The sequence below is a fragment of the Manis pentadactyla genome, chromosome 1, assembly GCF_030020395.1.
Source record: "Manis pentadactyla isolate mManPen7 chromosome 1, mManPen7.hap1, whole genome shotgun sequence".
Lineage (NCBI taxonomy): Eukaryota > Metazoa > Chordata > Mammalia > Pholidota > Manidae > Manis > Manis pentadactyla.
The window spans coordinates 189744351-189765774 of record NC_080019.1 but is presented as its reverse complement, the minus strand read 5'-3'; the positions used below and the strand labels follow the sequence as shown (position 1 = coordinate 189765774).

General features: G+C 39.4%; 1 protein-coding gene across 12 annotated transcripts in view; it reads right to left on the bottom strand.

Moving 5' to 3' along the window:
• The window catches only part of DYRK1A (dual specificity tyrosine phosphorylation regulated kinase 1A), a 152448-nt gene that overhangs the window by 120677 nt on the left and 10347 nt on the right, over positions 1-21424 (bottom strand). For 4 of the 12 annotated variants that reach the window (XM_057504549.1, XM_036899223.2, XM_036899214.2 and 1 more), the window contains exon 2: positions 3381-3480. The exons of the other annotated variants lie outside the window; for them this stretch is intronic. The gene's annotated coding sequence lies outside the window, so the exon portion shown is untranslated. The remainder of the gene's footprint in view (positions 1-3380; positions 3481-21424) is intronic. 12 annotated transcript variants of the gene reach the window in all.

Sequence of the window (21424 nt, the reverse complement as noted above, 5' to 3'; positions counted from 1 at the left end):
ATTTTCAAATCTTCTTAAAAGTATGTACATTCTACAAATGTCACCTATGAAAAATGCTCCAATCTGTATTTGTATTCTTGGATGATATGGAAAAGTGTGATTAATTTACATCGACATCTCATTTGGAATGATCTTACTGCTTTTTGATGAGTTCCTTCAAGCTTTAAAGAGATATAACCACTGGAAGACATACAGTGTAAAATCTCTACAACTCTCATGCCCAGTGAAACCCAATACTGAGCTAGCCAACCTGGAACAGTTCGAGAAAGTTCTAGCATATTCTATCACAAACAGCCAACATTAAAATGCCAAGCCTTGACTATCAATGACATAAGGGCACCAACTGTATTTGTCTATTTTTCCCTACTTTATCCCTAGCATTTGGTGCATTATTTGTCAAATAAATCAACCTTTGCATTTCCTGTAAAGGTTCACTACTAACAAATGCTGCATGTTTTCCATACCCACTGTTCCCCTTCCCCTGTGGCTTGAGAACGAGCCCACAGATCTCCATCCATGACACACGGGGTCAGCAGCAATCTTTCAAGGCCTCGCCAGAAAAGGCAACCCTAACATGCTGAAGGGAAGAGTGCGACACGTCCTGTGAAACTGTTTCGCCAGGAAACAACGACTTATTGGAACATCCAAGCCACTTAAATGAACAAGACAGACTTGGCTTCAACGTTATCAACTGCTTCTTTAAAATCCCTTGCTCCTTCCACTAAAGGACAGTGTCTCCCTCAACTCACAGAACTATTGGAACTGACTGAGGTGATATGCCTCACTGCCCCAGCACGTGGTTTGCGCCATCAAATTTAGTTCTGCCCCCCTTTACTTCAGGGCAGGGGTCATATACTGAACCTTCGCAAGCTTCTCCATCACCTTACTTGCCTGCAAGGTGCTGGCAACTGCACTAGGGAGGAGAGGAGAGCTCCCCTAGTACCTGACAAAGGCTGCTGCCTCGGAGGCCAAAAGAAAAAGGGAAATCATTCCTCCTGTCCCAAACTGTGCTCTTCACCTCACATGACCTCTCCCTTCCTCTGAACTTGAACATCATACTCAGAACCTGCCTTTTTACAGTTGCAGGATTCATTCTTTAAAAAGAAAATCTTAAGAATGTTACCATGACTTGTTTTTAGGTCTTCTCTGCTCGACTAGGTTGTATCTTCCTTATGAGCAGAGACTATGTCACATTCAGCTTGGCATGGCCAAAGTACAAAGCACAGTTTCCCACACAGATGACACTAAACATGTACTTAAGTCACCAAGTTGACACAAATATCACATCTCATCCCCCACTCCCACCCCTGAGGCACAGGGCACAGAAACTATTCAACAAGCCAGCAGGTTCGAAGTTGGGAGGACTATTGTCCTAAAGGCCCAGCTTAACTCAAAGGTTGATTTCAAGCTCTTTTAATGCTAGGGAAAGAGGGTACAGGAGGGGAAGCAGGAGGTGACAGATAACTGTGGACATCCTGACTCAGCGAGGGTCTGAGGAGGATCAAGAAACTCCTGTTCCTTGGTTGGTTGACTCCCATCAGCACAGGTACGGTCACGACGTTCCTGCAAACTCTGGAGACCCAAGTGGTGGAGGAGGTTGTAAAAATTAACCTGTAACTGACCTTAAAGAGGCCAGACCTATAGCCGGTCTAGTTGGCAAAACCAAGGTTACTTCGATACGTATTATCTTAAAACGTGGTACGTGGTAAATTATTTGGCTGGTTCTGCTATGGGTGGTTAAACAGGGCAGGTAACTTTTAGAATCCCTATTCAACTGCAGATCACAAAGCCTAGATTTCTACCTTACAGTTATTTCCAAGCGTTATTTCTAAATGGAGATAAAAGCACTTACCTTTTAGAACTGTTTGCAAATAAATTAGCACAATAACTGGCAGAGACTTGACTAACATTACTGCCTAACATTTCTCATGGTACGTTTTAGTTCATGAAACGTTTTTAAACACAACCCACTACATGCTCTCTGAACCCTATGAAGCAAAGTAGGTTCTGTACTTCCTATACTTTCACACGTGAGGCAGCTGAAGCACAGACTATCTAAAGCAGTGGTTCCCAGACCACTGATGGCTGCATACAATCACTAAGAGGCTTGTTAAAAATTCAGATTCAGAGGCTTAACCATCAAAACCACCAGAGGGTAGAGCCTGAACCTGTGTTTTGAACAGAACTTCAGGCGATTTTGATACATGGCTGAATTTAGGAACTTACGATAAAAACTCAGAGCCAAGAGCCCTGATGGTACTTAAGAAGGAACGTCCTTTTATTGGATTAGTTTACCGAAATGAACTACAGGCTAGGGCTACTCCTGTGGAAAAACAGAGACATCGCTTGTAACTGGATTTGTACCTGTGTTTCTCCAAACACAGAATGCCAACAAAATTAAATGACGCTTACCTGGCTTGTACTTCAAGAAGACAAAGGTCTAATCTGTTAGAGCTGGACAGTTTAATGTCTCTAATTAATTTCAAATCTTGTCTTTTGATATACTAGGATTTTAACCCATCACTTGTCAAAATAATTCATTTTACTAATTACACAATTTTTTGCTCAACAAAAACTTAAGTAAAAAGCTTCCCCCAAAAGTGTTCAAGAAAAACTAAACAGCTTCATCTATGCTATTTGTGGCAGACAGTCATTTCCTTCTTCCATTATAGTTAAGCACATGACTGTCCTGTCATTTTACACTTCCCAGTCTCCCTTGCAGCCTGGTATGGCCATATGACTAAGTTCCATGGACAGAACATGAAAAAAAAAGTGTAGTGTGATACTTTTTTGGGCTCTACAACCTGTAGTGAACACTTGTCTGTCTCTGCCTTTCTGTGAGTTGGGGCAAGAACCAACACAATGCACCCTAAGGGACATTAAAGAAAAAACAGAAGAAATCTGTGCCCCAGAATGACCAGCTGAGACCATCATCCCCACCAACCCTGCCACCGACCTCAAGACCATTCTGTGTGCTTAGAGGCACTGTACTGCTCAAACGCAGAACTTAACTGTGTGCCCTAACACACTACTGTTATGCAACAACTGGAATGAATTCCCTTTCACAAATTCATCAGCTGAGGACATTTCTAATGTGTTCACAACATTTGATAATAAAATTTGGGGTCCTGAAGGCTCTTAAAAGATCATCTATGGGCTACTATAAACCTCAAGCTTATAGACAAGGATACTAGGAGTCAAGGGAAATGGAAAAACATGGCAGATAGGAAAAACACAGGACTCCATGACTCCTAACTTTCCAGCTCACTTTTCCTTCAACATCATGCTACAGACCAGAATCTAAAATCACAGAAAAGAAAGTACATTTTTCAAAATAACATTTGGATTAATTTCATTCACTGATTCAACAAATAACCTACCCCAGCACCTGCCAGTTGCAAAGCAATGTGTTTGCAGGTGAATGCAGATTTACAGGCCTTCAGTTTTCTGGCTGTACCATGACTTTACCTCTTCTAAAGCCTGGACAAATTACACAGAAAACAAAACAAGTATAAAGTCATCAACATTACCCTGAATGACTACAAGAAATACTCAAAATCAAATTCCAGGTGTCTCCTTTCCAGAAGGTAAAACACCGGAGACATCTCTTCCACTTCTCCCACACTGCCTCCCCACCCCCGTGCCCAAAAACATTTTCAGTGCTACCCAGCCCAAAGCAAAGAAGGAAGAGAGCAAACCCAGGCAACAGTACTCCCCCTCCATGGAGAACAAGAGCACTGTGGCCCTGCCTTCCACCGCAGCCCTCCCCAACTTCCAACCCCGACTCCCTCCAAAGGCCTACACCTTGCAGGAAGCAGAAGCAAGGGCAGGCCTTGCTCCTAGGAGACCGGAACACCTCCTTTCCTGTGGCGTGCAAGAAATCAGGGTGAGTTGTATGTTAACAAGTTGAAGAACATGCAGAGTGTATGCTAATATAAAGCCAAAAGGTTTCCAAATCCCAGAACAGTCCATTCTAACAGTGCTTTGTTCATAATGGTAGGATCAATCTGCTTGGATGGCAAAATGTCATCGTTTAAAATGCTCTCACCCTCTAGATATTTTTAAGGCTAATCCATTTAATGTAGGTAAAATCCTAGTATTTAAAAAACGTTATCCAAATCACATACTAAGTTCTCTCAAGATGCGGGAGGAGGTACAGATCCTGTGGGGCAGGTATTATGTCAGAATAATTCTCACAGGACAAAGTTCCTCAACCTTTTTTTCATCATTCCCATCCCCGAGGAGAAGACTTAAATTTCTCCTTAATGAGAATAAACATTAAGGAATAAGATTTTGTCAGGTAGGCCTGACTTTTGGAGGGCCACAAACCACTGTAATATCTAAGATTGTTTTTGTTCCCCCTTGCCCAAGAACAATTTTTGTTCCCTTGGAGCATGATATTACCCCTTAGAGAATGAACGTTAAAGAGCCTGGAAATGTGATCTTCAAACTCAACATCACCCAGACCCTTAGAAGAAGCCTGGAGGGGCTATGTCTGAATCTGCATTTCTTATGTAGCTTTCCAAAGGACTCTGATGAATATGGTCTACGAGTCACAATGTTTCTGACACTGTCACACCCAGCCTGGTAACAAGAGGACCTCAAGATGGAATCAAGGAACTATTTAAATGAAATGAAAAACACTGTCACATGTACAGCATTAAGGAGAGATCTGTTTGGGGCAAGATCTCTTCTGGAGCTGCATTTAGAGAAGATCTGAGTTTGTCTACTCTTCTTTCTCCTATGCAAAACCCAACCACAGGATTACTAGAGAAAGAACTGAGCTACGTTATAGATTGCCAACATGTAACCCAAAAGGAGATCCACATCACTTATTTCACGAAGTTTTAACAGGGTTTTTATCTAGTACTTTGGTACTTTAAGTGTAATTTGGAGCTGAGCATCCATAAAATATTATCTTTTTCCCTAACCCGAGATCTGTACGTATGATCCCTAGCAAAATTGCCAATACACTGTTACAGTGAATTTGACAAATTATATTAATATTATACAGCTATTTGAATGTACTTACAGCAAAGTTAGGCATACAATTATACCACTGCATTATAAAATGAATAGGCCAATAAGATTAGACAATAAAAACAAACAGAAAAGTCTTTTTTCCTTTTTCCCCTTCAGAATAGTACCTGGTTCACATGGTGGAGTGTTCCTTGGTGGCCCCAATACACCACCTTGGCAAGTGCCCACACCCCTACAGTACTTTCTGCTTGGATCTGAACTGGCCTGCTAACGTGCTTTTGGTGAAGACAACACGGTGCCAGTTCCAGGCATAAGCCTTCAGGCAGCCTGGCAGCTTCCACTGTTGGTACCTCCAGAATCCAGTCACCACGTACAAAGTCCAGTTCCGCAAGACCATGCTGTGAGAAAAGCCACGGTAGCCAGGTAGAAAAGCCATGTGGAGGAAAAGGCCCCCGACACCACATGTGTGTAAGAGAAAGTCAACCCAGGGTGTCCAGTGCCAGCGGATACCATGTGGAACAGCGGCACGCCCTGCCCGAACTGGAGAATGAAAACAGAACGGAGTACTGCTGCTTTAAGCCAAGTTCTGCCATGGTTTTTTAAATAGCTATAGATAAACCTCAACATTTTGTATGCAAATAAACATGGAAGAAAAATTACAATGTGCCTGGTTTGCAAAATGTTGGAAAGTAAACATTCTACATCTTCTGAAATACCCTATCTTCTTGAACTTGAAAAGAGGCTGGTATTTCTGACACCTTACAGTCTATCAGCATACTCCTTTAACAGTAACTCCCAACTCCTATAAGATGGTTAATACTGAGAAGGGAAGAGGGGGGTCAAGACTGCCTCTCCAGACTGGAGATGTGTACACACCCACAAGCAAACAGTTTATTAAACTTCAAGAAAAACTTGTGTACATGACCTCTTTCAGAATATGCCCACCTGACTAAGAATACAGAATGGAACTGGTTTGTATCCTTATGTAGAAGCAGTAAGGAACAATAAGGAAGTACTGTACCTGCTATTAGTAAATGACGACCATGGATAAGTCTTTATTAATGGATTCAAACACTTACCAAGAATATTACATATGCGCCAGGCATCCTGGATACCAGAAACAGTTCCTGCCCATGGCAGCTCACTTTAGTAAAGGCCCCAAAAATAAATAATTTTATAAATACTAGGTAGATTAAAGCTGGGCACAAAGTGAACACAAAACAGAATTAATGAGAACACAGAAGACAGAGCTACTCTTCCTACCCCATTCCTAACCCCTTCCAGGATGGTCAGGAAAGACTGAAAAGGAGATGACATCTAAGATGAGGTTATAGAAGACTTCCCCTAGAACCCAGCCAACAAGGGTTGGGATTTAAGCATTCTAATATTGGTTCCATTAGGGACACATTTGTCTGCTTGTTCCCCAAATGTCTCTAGAATCTAAACCAAGGCTTGTCACATAATAAGGCACACAACATTTGTTAGATTTAGTTTAACTCCTACAATTATGACCTTGGACAATTCACCCAGCATCATTTATAAAAGAGGAATACTGACTTACTTAGTTGCTTTGAGAATTAAGAAAGACACTATATATGACAGTATTTAGAAGTAACAGGCAAAGAATTTGGGTGGCAATATTACTTAAGAGAAATAGTATTTGTTTGTTTATTTAATGCATCAAGCATCTACTATATGCCAGGCTGTGTGCTCTATAGAAAATGTTATAGAAGCAGCAAATGTGCTCCAAAGGAAAGCTGAGGAGAAAGGAACAGAAGAACATACCACACATGGGGAAATGTAAGGTACTTGGAATAGCTCTGCAGTGGAATAAATATAGCAGGTTTGCAGAAAACAAACTGGAAAGGTAAGCTGGGGTCCGCATATAAAGAAAAACTGAATACGTTAACAGACTTCATCTCTGTTCCATGGTTATGAGAATCGTGGAAGACTACAGGCGGCAGAATAGTACAATCAGGTGAGAACCACCAGCACTGTAGGAGGGGGGAAGGCTGACAGTGCAAAAAAAACAAAAACAGACTTGAAAAGGAATTGTTACCGACCCAGGAAGTACACATCCAACACAGTGATAATCCATGGATTTATCTGTTTTCTCACACATCTCCACTGAAAATCAAACTTACCGAAAATGAGTAAAAAAGTCAAAAATTAATAAAACAAGAAAGAAGACAGTGATGAACAAACAAGCTTTTAGACAATGGAAGATGGAGAGTGTCGGCAGAGTCTGGAGAATGAAGGAAGCCACAGAATGGGTGCCTACACTTGGAAATGCCAAGGAAATATACTGCAAAATCTAGAAAGGCTAACTCAGGACACACATCCTCTGCGGCTCTGTCCACTGAGGGCCTGGGAACATCCACTCCCTGACAGCAGTGAGCATACCTAATGCTGAGATCTTGGTTTCTACATGCCATTCTCCATGAAAAAGAACCAGAACTCTAGGCAAAGACTTCTTACACCTGACACCAAATGCACAACCCATAAAAGAAAAATTTACTTAGTTGGACTTCATCAAAATTTAAAACTTTTGTTCTGAAAAAGGCTGTTAAGAAGATAAAAAGACGGCTATAGACTGAAAGTATTTGCAGACCACATATCCAACAAAGACCTAGTATCCAGAATATATGAAGAACCCTCATTAACTCAATAGAAAAAAATCCAATCAGAAAATGGGCAAAAGATATGAACAGCTATTTCACCAAAGAGGAGATACAGATGGCAAATAAGCACATGAAAAGATGTTCAACATCATCAGTCATTAGGAAAATGTAAAGTAAAACCACAACAGGGTATCACTACACCTATTACAACAGCTAAATTAAAAATGGTGGAGAGGATGCTGAGAAACTGGATCCCTCACTACACTGCTGATAGGAACATAAAGCAGTACAGACACTCGGGAAAAAATTCTGGCAGTTGCTTACAATACTCAGCATGCACTTACCATACGACCCAGCAATCACACTCTTAGGCACCTACCTCAGAGAATGGAAGACATAATGTTCACACAAAACCTGTACTATGTTCAAAGCAGTTTTATTCATATTATTACACAAAATATTGGAAACAAGCCAAATGTCCTTCAATGGATGAATGGCTGAACAAACTTGGCACATCAATACAATGGAATATACTACTCAGTGATTCAAAGAAATTAACTATTGATACATGCAGCAACACCAAAAGGACCTCAAGAGTACTATACTTAGTGAAAAAAGTTGATATCAAAGGGCTACATACTATATCATTCCATTCATATAACCTATTTGAATGACAAAACTACAGGCATGGAGAATTAACTAATGACTGCAAGGGGTGGGGGTGTTGGGAATACAGATAGCAAAATAGAGTTCTTTTAAAGTTCTGGAACAACTGTTACTGTGTGGGATACCTACACAAATGTATACATGAGACAGGTAAAGTTACAAAGAACACACACAAATGCAGGTTTAAAAAACAATGAAAATTGCATAAGGACTATAGTCTGTTAACAAAAATGTGCCATATATGTTGATTTCCTGACTTTGGCATTGTACTAGGGCTACATAAGACTTCCACCTTCAACACTGGATAAGCTGGGTGCAGGGGGTAATGAGACCTTACACTACTTTTGCAACTTCTTGTCCATCTACAATTTTTTTTAAAGGATAATTAAAACAAAAACAAAAAAACAGTACTACATGGGAAAATGGCCAATTCCAATTCCAAGACCAAGAGAGAAGTTAAAATAAGCCTGGAAAGTGCTTAAAAAATGATGGAGGCATGACAAAAGGACACAGAAGCCAACTTGAAGGGGCTTCCCCTGGTAAAATCTGGGACAAACATAGCATCAAAATAATTACAATAATAGATCATAACCCACTGCGTAAAACAGAAAATCAGATGTCCATAGTGATATAAAATGATTTAAAAGTCTGATTTCTAGTGAAAGATTTACATAGTCTCAAAGTACTTCTACACAAAATATTTATTCATTACAAAGTGGGGGAAAGTTTTAAAATGGAGAAGCCTGAAGCACTGCTGTAATAAAGTGACCAAAATGAGCATTACGAATAATGGGACAAACTGAAATCACATGCCACCTGTAACAACACAATGATGCACCGCCCATCCCCCCAACCAAAATGTCCACACCTTATTCCTTAGAACCCATGAACATGTCACTTCACAGGGCAATGGCAAATTCAGGTTGCAGAGAACATTCAATTTGCTTATCAGATGACTTTAAAACAGATTATCCTGAATTATCCCAGCATGCCCAATGTAATCACAAATGTTCATGAAAGTGAAAGGGGCCAGGGTGGGGGCAGTATGAAATGGGAATAGGCCCAAAGTTGTTGGCTTTGCAAATGAAGGAAGCCAGGAGGACCCAGAGTGTGGACAGCCTCTAAAGCTGGAAAAGGCAAAGACATTCTCTTTGTAAAGCCTCCAAAAGGAATGCAGCCCTGCTGATACCATGATTCGAGCCCACTGAGATCCATTTTGGATTTCTGAGCTCTGGAACTATAATATAATACACATCTGTATTTTTTACTCCACAAAATTTGTTGTAATTTGTTACTGCAGAAATAGAAAACCAATAATACACCACCTAACAGAATACAATGAGAAAATTACAGCATCACTTCTATATTCCTGCTAAGTTGTCCAACCTGTATCTAATATGAAGAAACATAAGGCAAACTCACACTGAGTCTGACTCTGCAACTGGCTTCTAGTCTTCAAAAATATCAACATCCTAAGAGAAAGAACAGTTAAGGATCTGTTCAAGATCAAAAGAACTGAAAAGACATGACAACAAATGGCTAAGTGATCCTAGACAATCTTTTTCCTATAAAGAAGACCACTGGGGCAAATGCCAAAACTTAAATGGAGTCTTATGGATCAGACAGCTGTAATGTACCAATGATAAATTCCTGCTTTTGATGGTTTATTGCTGTTATTCAAGATGTCCCTGTTTGTAGGAATTATGCAGTACAATATTTTTAAAAAATCAATATTCAAAAAATATTATGTTAACAACTTCCTCTCAAATTGGTCAAGATATGAAAGTTATTTTTATTATACCTTTTCTGAGTTCATTTCAATAGTAAATGAAGTTAAGGTAGTATTCCTACCTTTCTTGGCAGTCCAACCCCAAACAGCTGGCAACGACCATGTCCCCAAAGAGAACACAGGCATATTCCCTGGGGGAAAATGAGCAAAGGATCTACACTCGGAGATGCCAAGCACAATAGAGATAGGTCTGCAGTACAAGGCTAAAAACACAGGAATTGAGTAAGAGCCTTTATACAGGACTACAGGACTGCCAGTCCCCCTCCCCAGTTCTGCTTGCAAAACACCAGCAACATTCCCTCTGCCCCAAGCAAGGCATTTACAGTCAGGCGACATCAACAACTGTGGAATAAAAGCCCTAGGAATACTCAGATTCATGGGCCCCTCAATCGCTACACTAAGCCTTCAGTGAGCAAACTTCACCCTCACAAAGAGCTCCCTGCCATTAGTCTGATCATGCCTTACTCTTAAAAAAAGCCACCAGCTCAGGGATGGCCAAATAACTAAGGGACACTGCCAACATCAAAGAAAGAAATCAAAACAGAAAAACAGGAATGCAGAGGAAAGTGAGACAATGCCATAAAGGAAAAAGTGGGGGGGGGGGGCATTTAACTATAATATGAATGTGCTTGAAGAGATAAAATAAGTGTGTTCATGAAGTAAAAACAAAATGCTAGTGAAAAAAGCACAGAACAAAAAAGATACCCTGATGGAACATAAAAGTTGAAAAATATCCGAGAAAGTTAAATAAACAAATACAAAATAGGCAAGATAACAAAACTGTGTGTCACCTGAGAAGAAGAGAGAAGAAATTATCATAGAAATTATACAAGAAAATTTCCCAGATCTAAAGAATATGTAGCTCCAAAGTAAAAGCATGGGTCCAACACAATGAAACCACCCAGGCCAAAGCACATCACTCCCAAACTCCAGAACACCAGAGATAAATAACAGATTCTTAAAACTTCCGGAAAGAAGAAAAACAAAATAAAAAACAGGTGGAGGATAATCGACTAACAAATCAATGGATCTATACAATGTTTTGTGGCTGCTAATAGCACAATCAAATATTTTGTGCCTCCCAAAGGAAATGCACCACCCATGTAGTATTCTCCCCACTCATATACACATCCACACATAGAAAAAGAAGAAAAAAATGGAAACTTATCAAGCCTTTAGATCTTACTTGTAAGTACCAGGAAATACAAGGGATAGGGAACAATGACACCATGGGCTGTAGAAAACAACCTCCAGGTTGTAGGAAGCTATAAGACAGATGACAGTTTCTTCAACATAGTCAAGGGAGGATGGGCAAGATAACAGCAGGACAAACAACAGATTAAGAGACAAGAGAGTTGTCAATGACAATTTATGCACTACTTCTGGATAATTGAAGTAGTTAACCTGTTAAAGGTATGACAACTGTATTTGGATTACAGTTTAGAAATTAATCCTTATCTTTTAGAGATACATACTGAAATACCAACATGCAAACTTGAATTTCTTGAGTTTGCTTGTAAACCCAAAGGGAGGAGAGAGAGGGATACTGATTTTTTTTTAATTGGCCATGAACTGATAAATGTTGAAGTTGGGTGATGGGTATGTGGGAGTTCATTATGTTCTCTAACTTGCCCATACTTTAGGATTTTTTTTTTTGAGAGGGCATCTCTCATATTTATTGATCAAATGGTTGTTAACAACAATAAAATTCTGTATAGAGGACTCAATGCACAATCATTAATCAACCACAAGCCTAATTCTCAACAGTCTCTAATCTTCTGAAGCATAACGAACAAGTTCTTACATGGTGAACAAGTTCTTACATAGTGAATAAGTTTTTACATGGTGAACAGTGCAAGGGCAGTCATATCACAGAAACTTTTGGTTTTGATCACGCATCATGAACTATAAACAATCAAGTCAGATATGATTCGTTTGATTTTTATACTTGATTTATATGTGAATCCCACATTTCTCCCTTATTTTATTTTATTTTTTTTTAATAAAATGCTGAGGTGGTAGGTAGATGCAAGATAAAGGTAGAAAACATAATTTAGTGCTGTAAGAGGGCAAATGTAGATGATCAGGTCTGTGCCTATAGACTAAGTATTAATCCAAGCTAGACAAGGGGAACAAAACAACTTTAGGATTGTTTTAATGGAATCCAGATACAAATTATATCTGCTATATATGATAAAGCTAGAACACCATGAAGCAATATATTCAGAGTTCTCAGTAAATATTATATTCAAACTACAATTCCGTATCAAGTTAAAACTTTTAATGAAAAGGGAAAGCAGATTAAAGCTATTTTCAGACAATGTCTCAAAAAATTAACTCTCAGGAAGTACTGAAAAGTTGTGCTCCAGCAAAATGAAGGACAAAAACAGGAAAGATAAAGGTCAGCGAACCAGGAAACAGGAGATTCAAACCTGTTGAAGATAGGCAAAAGGAAGTCTATCCAACCCAGAAAGGAAGAATTTCATATAGTTTGATGAAAGGTGCCCTAAGAAGGTTCTGGGGGAGAAGGGAAAAAAAGTGGGGGGACAGGACTAGTTATCTGATATGTGTGTGCAGAAAACTGTATTAGGAGGCTATAGGAAGGCATGGGAAAACTCAGTCACAAGTACCTAGAAAACAAAACAAAAGGAGATACAAGATGAGTGTAAATTTCAGGAAAAACAAAATTATACAAAGGAGAGAAATGTAACCAGAATATACAATTTGGCTTAACAGGGAACAAGGCTTATGTGGTCATAATTAAACATTTAATATGTTTAAGAAAAAAATTATTAACCATAATGAATAGGTGGAAGAAGAAAAGTATAAGGCAGGTGGTTCAAAGTTAAATATCCAGCTGCCTTAATAGAAAGTCAAATAGATAATGTTTTGGATTTTAAGTCATAAACAAAATAGGGTCAGGGTTACCTGCTCAGCCTCCAATATTGGCCTTCTTCCTTTGTAACGGAAGCTAATTTTGTTTGGAACTCATTTACACACTCACCCCACTGAGGCAGGTAATCATAGAAAGAGTGACTAATTGGTCTAAACATAATCCCACTTCCCTTTCTAGTGAGTGTTTCAGAAATGGCACATAACCCAGGAGAGAAGTCTGCCAAAGAGTTTCTGGGCAATGTTACCACATTCTTATATATGTACAAGAAAAATCATTTCTCTTCTTCCTCTGGACTGTTGTGTCTGGATACAGCTCCTGAAATGGCTACAGCCATCTTACTAATCTGAAGATGTGGCCAGCCAATGACTAAAGGGTAAGAAGGAAAAACTGGGGCCCTGAAGACATTACTGTGTCACTGTATCAATTAGCACGAGCACTCATCCTTCCTCTGGACTTCCAACAAACTCTTACCTGAAGCCAGTTTGAGTCAGGGTCTCAATACTTGCATCCAAAAGCATCCTGACACAATAAGCATAATTTTAGAAAGAGTTAAATAGTAAAAGAAACAGTTAAGAGTTGAGGTAAAAATGATTACCTATGGAGCAGAGCTTGCCAGTGAGTGTGCATGGCACACACTGCCACTAATGGTTCAGATGTGTCAAGATCCCCTAAAGACCTGAGGTCACCCAGGCGGCTTTTTCCATTTTGTCCATGTAGACCCTAAGAAGAAAATGTTTGGGAAGCACTACTCCAAGGAGCAGGACTAGGAGTAGTGAGGGGTTTACCTGAGAACAGTGTTTTCCCCATTGTAAGCCTTTCTGCAGTACTCTACTTTGATTTATATGCATGGTAAAACTAAAAATTAATTCTTAAAAAGTTATTGCATCAAGCAAAAAAGAGTCTACAGATCTGATCTATAGAGAGGTCATTGACAGTGATATAAAGAGAAAACAACTGAAGATTATCAGAATCAAAACTCAAGGGGACTAGCTAGAAAGAATGGGTTTGAAAATGACAGAAGAGGAACAGTTATAGGAGTCAAAGACTACATACATGTTTCTTCTCTGGGGCCATAACTACTCAATCACCCAATGTGAAAACACAAAATTACTGTTGTGCAGTACACTGGCTGTACTATTGCTGTTGCAAAACTCTTCTAGTTCTATAAGTAATTCAACTTGGGAAAATGAGATACAGAATGAGGTATTACCACAAACCCTTCATTCAGCCAAGTATTAAGTGCTAAGCAAGGTTCTCATCCTAGACACACAATGCACAAAATATACATGGTTCCTGCTCTCATGGAACTAATCTGGTATTTACTAGAACATATTCCACAGAAGCAATGCAGAATAACAACTAAGAGTGAGGGCTGAGCCTGGTTTGAATCCTATCTTACCAATCACTAGGGAAAAGTATTTCATCTCTAAATCAACATTTTATCATCTACTAAATACACATAATCTAACTAGGTTGTGGTTATGTGTATGCTTATAAAATGTTTAGAGCAAGCTTAATAAAGACTGTCCTTACTATGTTAATAGGTGAGGAGAGGGTTCCCTATAATATGCTAACATGCATTATTTACCTCCAAGAAGTTAACTTTCTCCAAGGTTATTTCCTTCATATCATCCCATCTCAAGGAGTGGTCTGCAGAGCACATTTATGGTGAAAAGATGCTCCCGTGTACCCTGCTTCTAATCCACTAGGACTCATTTTTATTACTGTGTCCTCATCCCTTCAGCCTCAAAAAAATACATAGCATCCAGTCTGCAAACCTTTTTAATCAGTTACAAGACTACTATGCTTCAGTGTCCTCGGCTAGACCACGACCATCCGAGAAACAGAAGGATTCTCTTTTAGACTGATTGCTCCAGGGCCTGAAAAAACATAGTATGGTAACACTAAAAATGCTTTCTTAAAGAAACAATGCATGTGTTTTAAGCTCATTCTTTCAGTCATTCAGCAAACATTTATGGAGTCGTCTATGTGCTAGGCTCTGAAGATACATCAGTGAACAAACAGATACAACCCTTTACTCTCAAGCAGCTTAGTCTAAAGAAAGCAGATAAAAACTAATAAATAAATAACCGATTAGCTATAAAATTAAGGTAGAACAAGTATAAAACACTGTTTGAAACCTAAATCTAGACTGGAAGGAGGGGGAGTCAAAAAGGAGTCAGGGAAAGCTTTCCTGAATTTATGACAACTAAACTGAGACCAAAACGATGAGTAGGGGTGAGAAAGAGAACATCCTAAGCACACTTCATATGTATTCACTTACTCTTCACAACACTATAGTCAGTATCCCCATCATATGTAGACAGGGATACTGAGGCTTAAGAAAGTCTACATAGCTGGGAAATGGCAGGGCTAGGACTCAAAGCCAGATATAGATCACACTCCACAGAATGCCTCTTTACCGTCACACAATACTGCTTGTGACAGGGAGATTCTAAGGTGACTCCCATGACATGGCCTCCTGCTGTTCATGTCCTTGTGTAGACCCTTCTCCTTGACCTAAGACCTGTGATTTGCTTTTAATCAAGAGAATACAGGAAAAGTGATAGGATGCCACTGCCATGACTATGACATGTTAAGACTGTGCATCTGTCTTTCAAAGAGGCTCTTTCCTTCACTGACTTGAGAAAGTAAGTGGCCATGTTGGAAAGGATCACACAAGGTACTGAGGGCAGACACCAGATATAGGCAGCAAGAAACTGACGTATACAAGGAACTGAATTCTACCAAACACTATATGAGTTTAGAAGTGATCTATCCCGTCAAGCATCAAACGAGACCACAGCTCCAGCCAACACCTTGACTGAGACCCTAAAGCAGAGGACCTAACTGTGCCCAGACATCAGACCCTCACAAACTGTGAGATCATACCTGTATGTATTTTAAGCTTTTAACTTTGTGGTACTATTGTTAAATATCAAGAAATAACACACTGTTGCATAATAAAGTTCTTCCACCATATCCTGGTGCTTTGCTGAAATACTGATTTTCAACTACTCTTAACTGTAAACATCAGCTAACTTCAGGTAGCAGTTACAGTTTAAAGCAAAATTCATGTACCAAGACGTCAACGTTAACCACAATCTGACCTGAGTTTTATAGTAGCCATTTTAACAACCTTGTCTAATTGCATTATCTCTGTCATTTCCATCTGTTTGTTAACTGAGTTTTCTGTCTTCAAATTCACTAATCTTTTCTTCTCTGACTAATCAGCCATTAACACCCTCCACCATATTTTTCATCTCATACCTTAGTTTTCACCTCTGAAAGTTTAATTTGGGTCTTTTTCATACCTTTCATGTCTCTGCCTAACTTTTTGAACATATGGAATACAGCTGTAACAACTGCTTTAATGTCCTTTCCTGTTAATTCTAATATTTGTCATTGAGATCCTAATTATATTATTGACCTGCTTCTTCACATATTTAATAATTTTGGCTTGGATGCTGAACATTTTACATTAGACTGTTTAGTTTTGTTATATTTCTTTAGAAAGTGTTGGACTTTGTAATGGTAGGCAGTTACTTTACTTTCAGATTAGTTGCTCCTTTTGAGGCGTGTTTTTAAGCTTTTATTCAGACACATCTATAACAGACTTTACTTTAGTACTAGTTAAGCCCCACTATTAAGACATGGCCCTTCTGGAGTCTTCAACAAATCTGGCATTGAATGAGACATTTCCACTCTGGCCACAAGGTACTCAGGTATTTCCCAGCCATTCGTGAGGTCTGAGAATTGTTCTTACGGAACTTTTACTGCACAGCTCCCTTCTCTCCAGAACTCTGCTCCTCAAAATAGAACCACCTCGGGTCTCTCCAAACTCCAATCTGTTTCCCCAACTCTTTGAGGCCACATGGCTCTATCTGGTAATTTCCCTCTCCCTACACTGAGATCTACAAATTATCTGCAGGCAGAAAGCTGGGACATCAGAGGGCTCACCTGTTTTATTTCCCATCTGTCAGGGATCACAGTTTTCTACACCACCTATTTCATCCAGTTTCCTAGCTGTTTATGTGGGAGGGTAAATTCAGAATGTAAAAAGCAGAAGTCATGGCTCTTGACCCTGATCTTAAAGTAAACGTTTTATAAGATATAACTCCTAACTATATACCCTCACATCATCCCACCTTTATTTTCATCACGGCATTTATCACTTTGTCATTATGTTCTTTGCTTTCTTGCTTACTTGACATTTCACAATAGAATGTAAGCTCTGAGAGCACAGGAATCTTGTCCATCTTGCCACTCCTCTATCTCCAATTCCTACCATGTATCCTAGCCATAAATCGGCACACAAATTCAGAAAATTCACTAGGTCAATAAGTAAACTGTTTTGTAAGTATTTCACTTATTATATACTGTGAACTCTTCCCATTAGTAAATTCTAATCTAGATGCAGGTAACCCTGACCCGGGGGAGTTCCTTAGAACTGTCTATTATCTTGATTAGCATCACCTACCTTAGTTGCAAACAAAAGAAACTCTGGCATTGTTGAAACTGAAAAGGAAGTTATTCAAGCATACTAAGCAATTCACAGGAAGGACCGGCTAGAAAGCTACATAATCAAGAACACCCAAAATTCAAACCACAGACCTGGTCCACTGGCAACAAGGCAGGGCTCAGTTACTGCAACTTGCACAGACACCACTGACACTGCCAACTAAATGCTCCAACTGCATCTCGGTCATTGCCTGCCTCTGTAAAACAGACACAGCTGCCAAACCTTTGCACTTCATTCAGGACACAGATTCTACAAAGTGCCTGCTTCTGCAAGTCACTTGCTTATGAGGTCACATGATTGCATCCTAACTCCAAAAGATGCAGAAAAAGTAAAGAACTGGCTTTCAAAATGAAAGATTTCTACCTCCTACCAAATGTAAAGAATTCCCCTAGAAAGCTGTTAGATGTTTTTGTTTATTACCCAAATGACTGAACCAGAAGCACAAGACATCAACAGCTACTAGAACTTTCATGGATTATAGAAACACAGTTTCCCTTTTCTCTCTACATGTTTAACTTTAAGGGCACTTGACTGTTCACTGGGTTTTTGATTATCTAGAGGCAGCATCTGCAATCTGGTATGATTAATCATAAGCAAATTTACTTCCCTGAATCTCAGTTTTCTATTTTATAAAACGGAAATACTACCAACTAGCAGGGTTGATGAGAGTATTAAAATAACAAATAATGAGTATGTACAGTGCCTAGCCCCTAGCAGGCAATCAATTAATAGTAGCTACTGTTATTAAATAATAGCTTATTTTTAAGAGGAGAAACTCACCGATTTACATGAACATCTTTTCTTAAAAATCTGTTAACAGGTTGAAGATCCAAGTTTCTATTTTGCCTTCCCATTACCTATTATCCCCCTCACCCCTATGTTACCAGAGATAAAGCAACAAGTAGCTTCAAGTGGCTTAACATGTTGCCACCAAAAACCAAGTTCAAGAAATAAATGGATGGATGAGTGAATCGACAAGTCATATTTCCTCTTCATTTCTCTCCAGTGGGTTCTGACTATACTGAAAAGCTTCATGAGGGCAGGGTCATGTATGTCCATGTGACTCACTATTATTTCCCAAAGGCCTAGCATGGGGCCAGGCAGGCACTGAGAGACCTTCAATAAAATCTGAGTATTTGTTTCCCTGAATATTTACTACAGAAACTGGTCACTAAAATAGGTTTCAGAATTATCTAAAAACAAATCCCTTATAAGCTTTTAAAAGGCTCATTCATTTGACAAGCTCAACAGCTTCAATAATTTTCTAGCTATAAGACTCATTCTTTTGGAAATCCATCCATACTCTAATCATTCTCCTTGTTCTGCCATCCAAATTTGAAGCAGAAAAGCCAAAGGGCATCCAAACAAACCTCTTTCTTTGCTGTTCCATCACTTTTTAAATGAAGTCAAAGCTAAAGCTTATTTTACATGTGAACCTGACAGCTACTGCTAATGCTGGACTGAAGTCCAGGTATAACAGTTGAAAGAAGCTCACTTTGTGAGCTAGGAATCAGGAAGAACATCCAGGCTGATTCCCTCCACAACTTAAAACCACTCAAAATGACCACCAAGGACTGTACCTATTTCAGTAACTACTAAAATTATGTACTCCTTTAACAAAGGCACAGTCTTTCCACTCCATATTCCCAACTTACTTTCTAACACGTAGTAGGTATTTCATATGCATTTGTTAAGTGTCTTGCCAATGGGTTTCAGCCCCTGGCAAGTTCACTATGGATTCAGTGTGACGAAAGAAAATGACAGTAGAATGTTCTTGGGGTGCAAGGGTTATACCTGGAAACTTTATTTCCAGGCGGGAGGTCAGTCACTAGAATCCCATTCACTCAGAGCGAGTCTGCAGGCAGCAAGCTGGTCTCTGTCTCTGGGCGTCTCGGACTACCAAGGCCATCCTTTGGGCCTCTGTCCTCGGTGCTGCCACCACTCCAGCCTCTGCTCTCCTGCAGCCTTGCAGCTGTGCCACCGTTATCACCCAGAGCACTGAGCAGAGCTCTTTATACAGAGTCAATAGCAATGCATTGCCTTGCCCACACATGTGTAGTGAGCTAGCCGACCAGGGCCAGGTGAGAATCCTGGCCACAGGAACTTTAATTTTATCCACATTATATTAACCTGTGAGTTAAAAATTTTGTCTTTTTCTGGCTATCTTTAAAAAGATAGAAGTGCTTAAGTGACTGCAGTGGGGTTTGGGGGAAACTTAATAATATGGGTGAATGTTGTAACCACAATGTAGATCATGTGAAACCTCCGTAAGATTGTTTATCAGTGATACCTTAATAAAAAAAAAAGATAGTAGTTCTTAGAGAGAACTCCTTATTCTTGTAAAAGGACAGGGAATTCTTGTATATCTATTTGCTCTAATCCCTCTACCATTTCTGCCAAATCTATCCAAGTTCCCTTATTCCTTGGCCTTCCCTAAATGCCCACAACCTTTACCTTCAAATATCTGCAACTTTTTCTGTGTCAGCAAAGAGTCTTCCTCCAAGCTGTCTCCCACGAATCCTCAAACTCCTGTCTTCAATTTCTTCCCGCTGTATTGCTGACTCTATCTAATACTGCTGAGTAACTTGGGCTTTTAAGCCAATTCTTAGGTAAATTTACCTAGCTTTATTGGCATCTTGAACTGTACCACAGAATCATTATAGGGAGATTCAAAAAGTGCAATGAGATTGTAAAACACTCAATGAAATCCTAATAATTTTCTCATCATTGCCATCCTGAAATACTTTTAAGAAACAATCTTTTGTACCACAGAAGTATGTCTCTCAATAATGAATGTGTTTGATATAAAGATGAAGTAAAAAGCATCATTGTGATGACAGTTGTTCTTTTCAAGGAGAAATGATCAAATCAGAACAGATTTTTCAGCAGGCAGTACTTGTCTTAAGGAATGGAGCCCTATTTTATATCCAAATAAACTTGAATTCAAAATTTACTGTCAAAATGAGACAAAAATTTTGACCTTCAAAAAAGCAACATCAAAAGTTATTCAATTTCATGGACTCCCATGTTCCTCCCATTAATGAAAATGTGCATCTACTCTAGACTGAGGCCGTAAGCCTACTGGAGAGACTTTTAAAGCCACCCCAGAACCTAACTTCCTTGATGGCATAAACAGTGCTGCCTCTGTTTTAGCACTGATTCCCAAGGCTCTAGCTCCATGCTTGGCATTAGTAGGCACTCAATAAATAATTCTACCCACCTCACAAAATTAATGTTTTTTAGACAATTTGTCTCACAATAAGGATTCATGTGAAAATAAACAACAGTATGACACTTTTTGGGAAAATACTAAGTCACTCAGAATAAATTAAACTCTCACATGTTCAACTACTCTATTACTTTTCAAACCATGTATTACAACACAATCTTCCTTTCCAGATTCACAGCTTCTAACACTGCCTTCTCCCACTGTCCCATTTTTTAGCTCATCTTTAATAGTGCTACAAATTATTTCCACCTGTTCCCTAATGGGAGGTTTGAACTACAATAATAATTCTATCTTCCATTCTTCAGCCATTCCTTCAGGTCCTCAGCAGGAAATATTCTCAATGGTCCCTATTAAGCCAATAATTCCACTCCTACAACCTTGTACTATACTGCCACCACAGTTTAATAACTCTCCTTTCTAACCCCCAACACTTGGCCACATTGCCATCTGAATCCAGAACACTCACTCTGTTCTGCTGAAAATTAAGCAATCAAGAATTTTTGAAGGTGTTTCAAACTTGGCTCTCCCACCTGTGTTCTACTTTCTCACCTCTTCTTATTCTTTGTGCCTTGCATACCTGGAGTGAGCCTGCCTTTCTGGCCCTCCTGACAGTGTCACCTCCCCAACCCACAGAGATTTGTCATCACTGCCCTGCTGAAAAACGTTCAATTACCCCAAATCTCTCATATTTAAGATCACTCTACTTTCTCACTGCAATTAT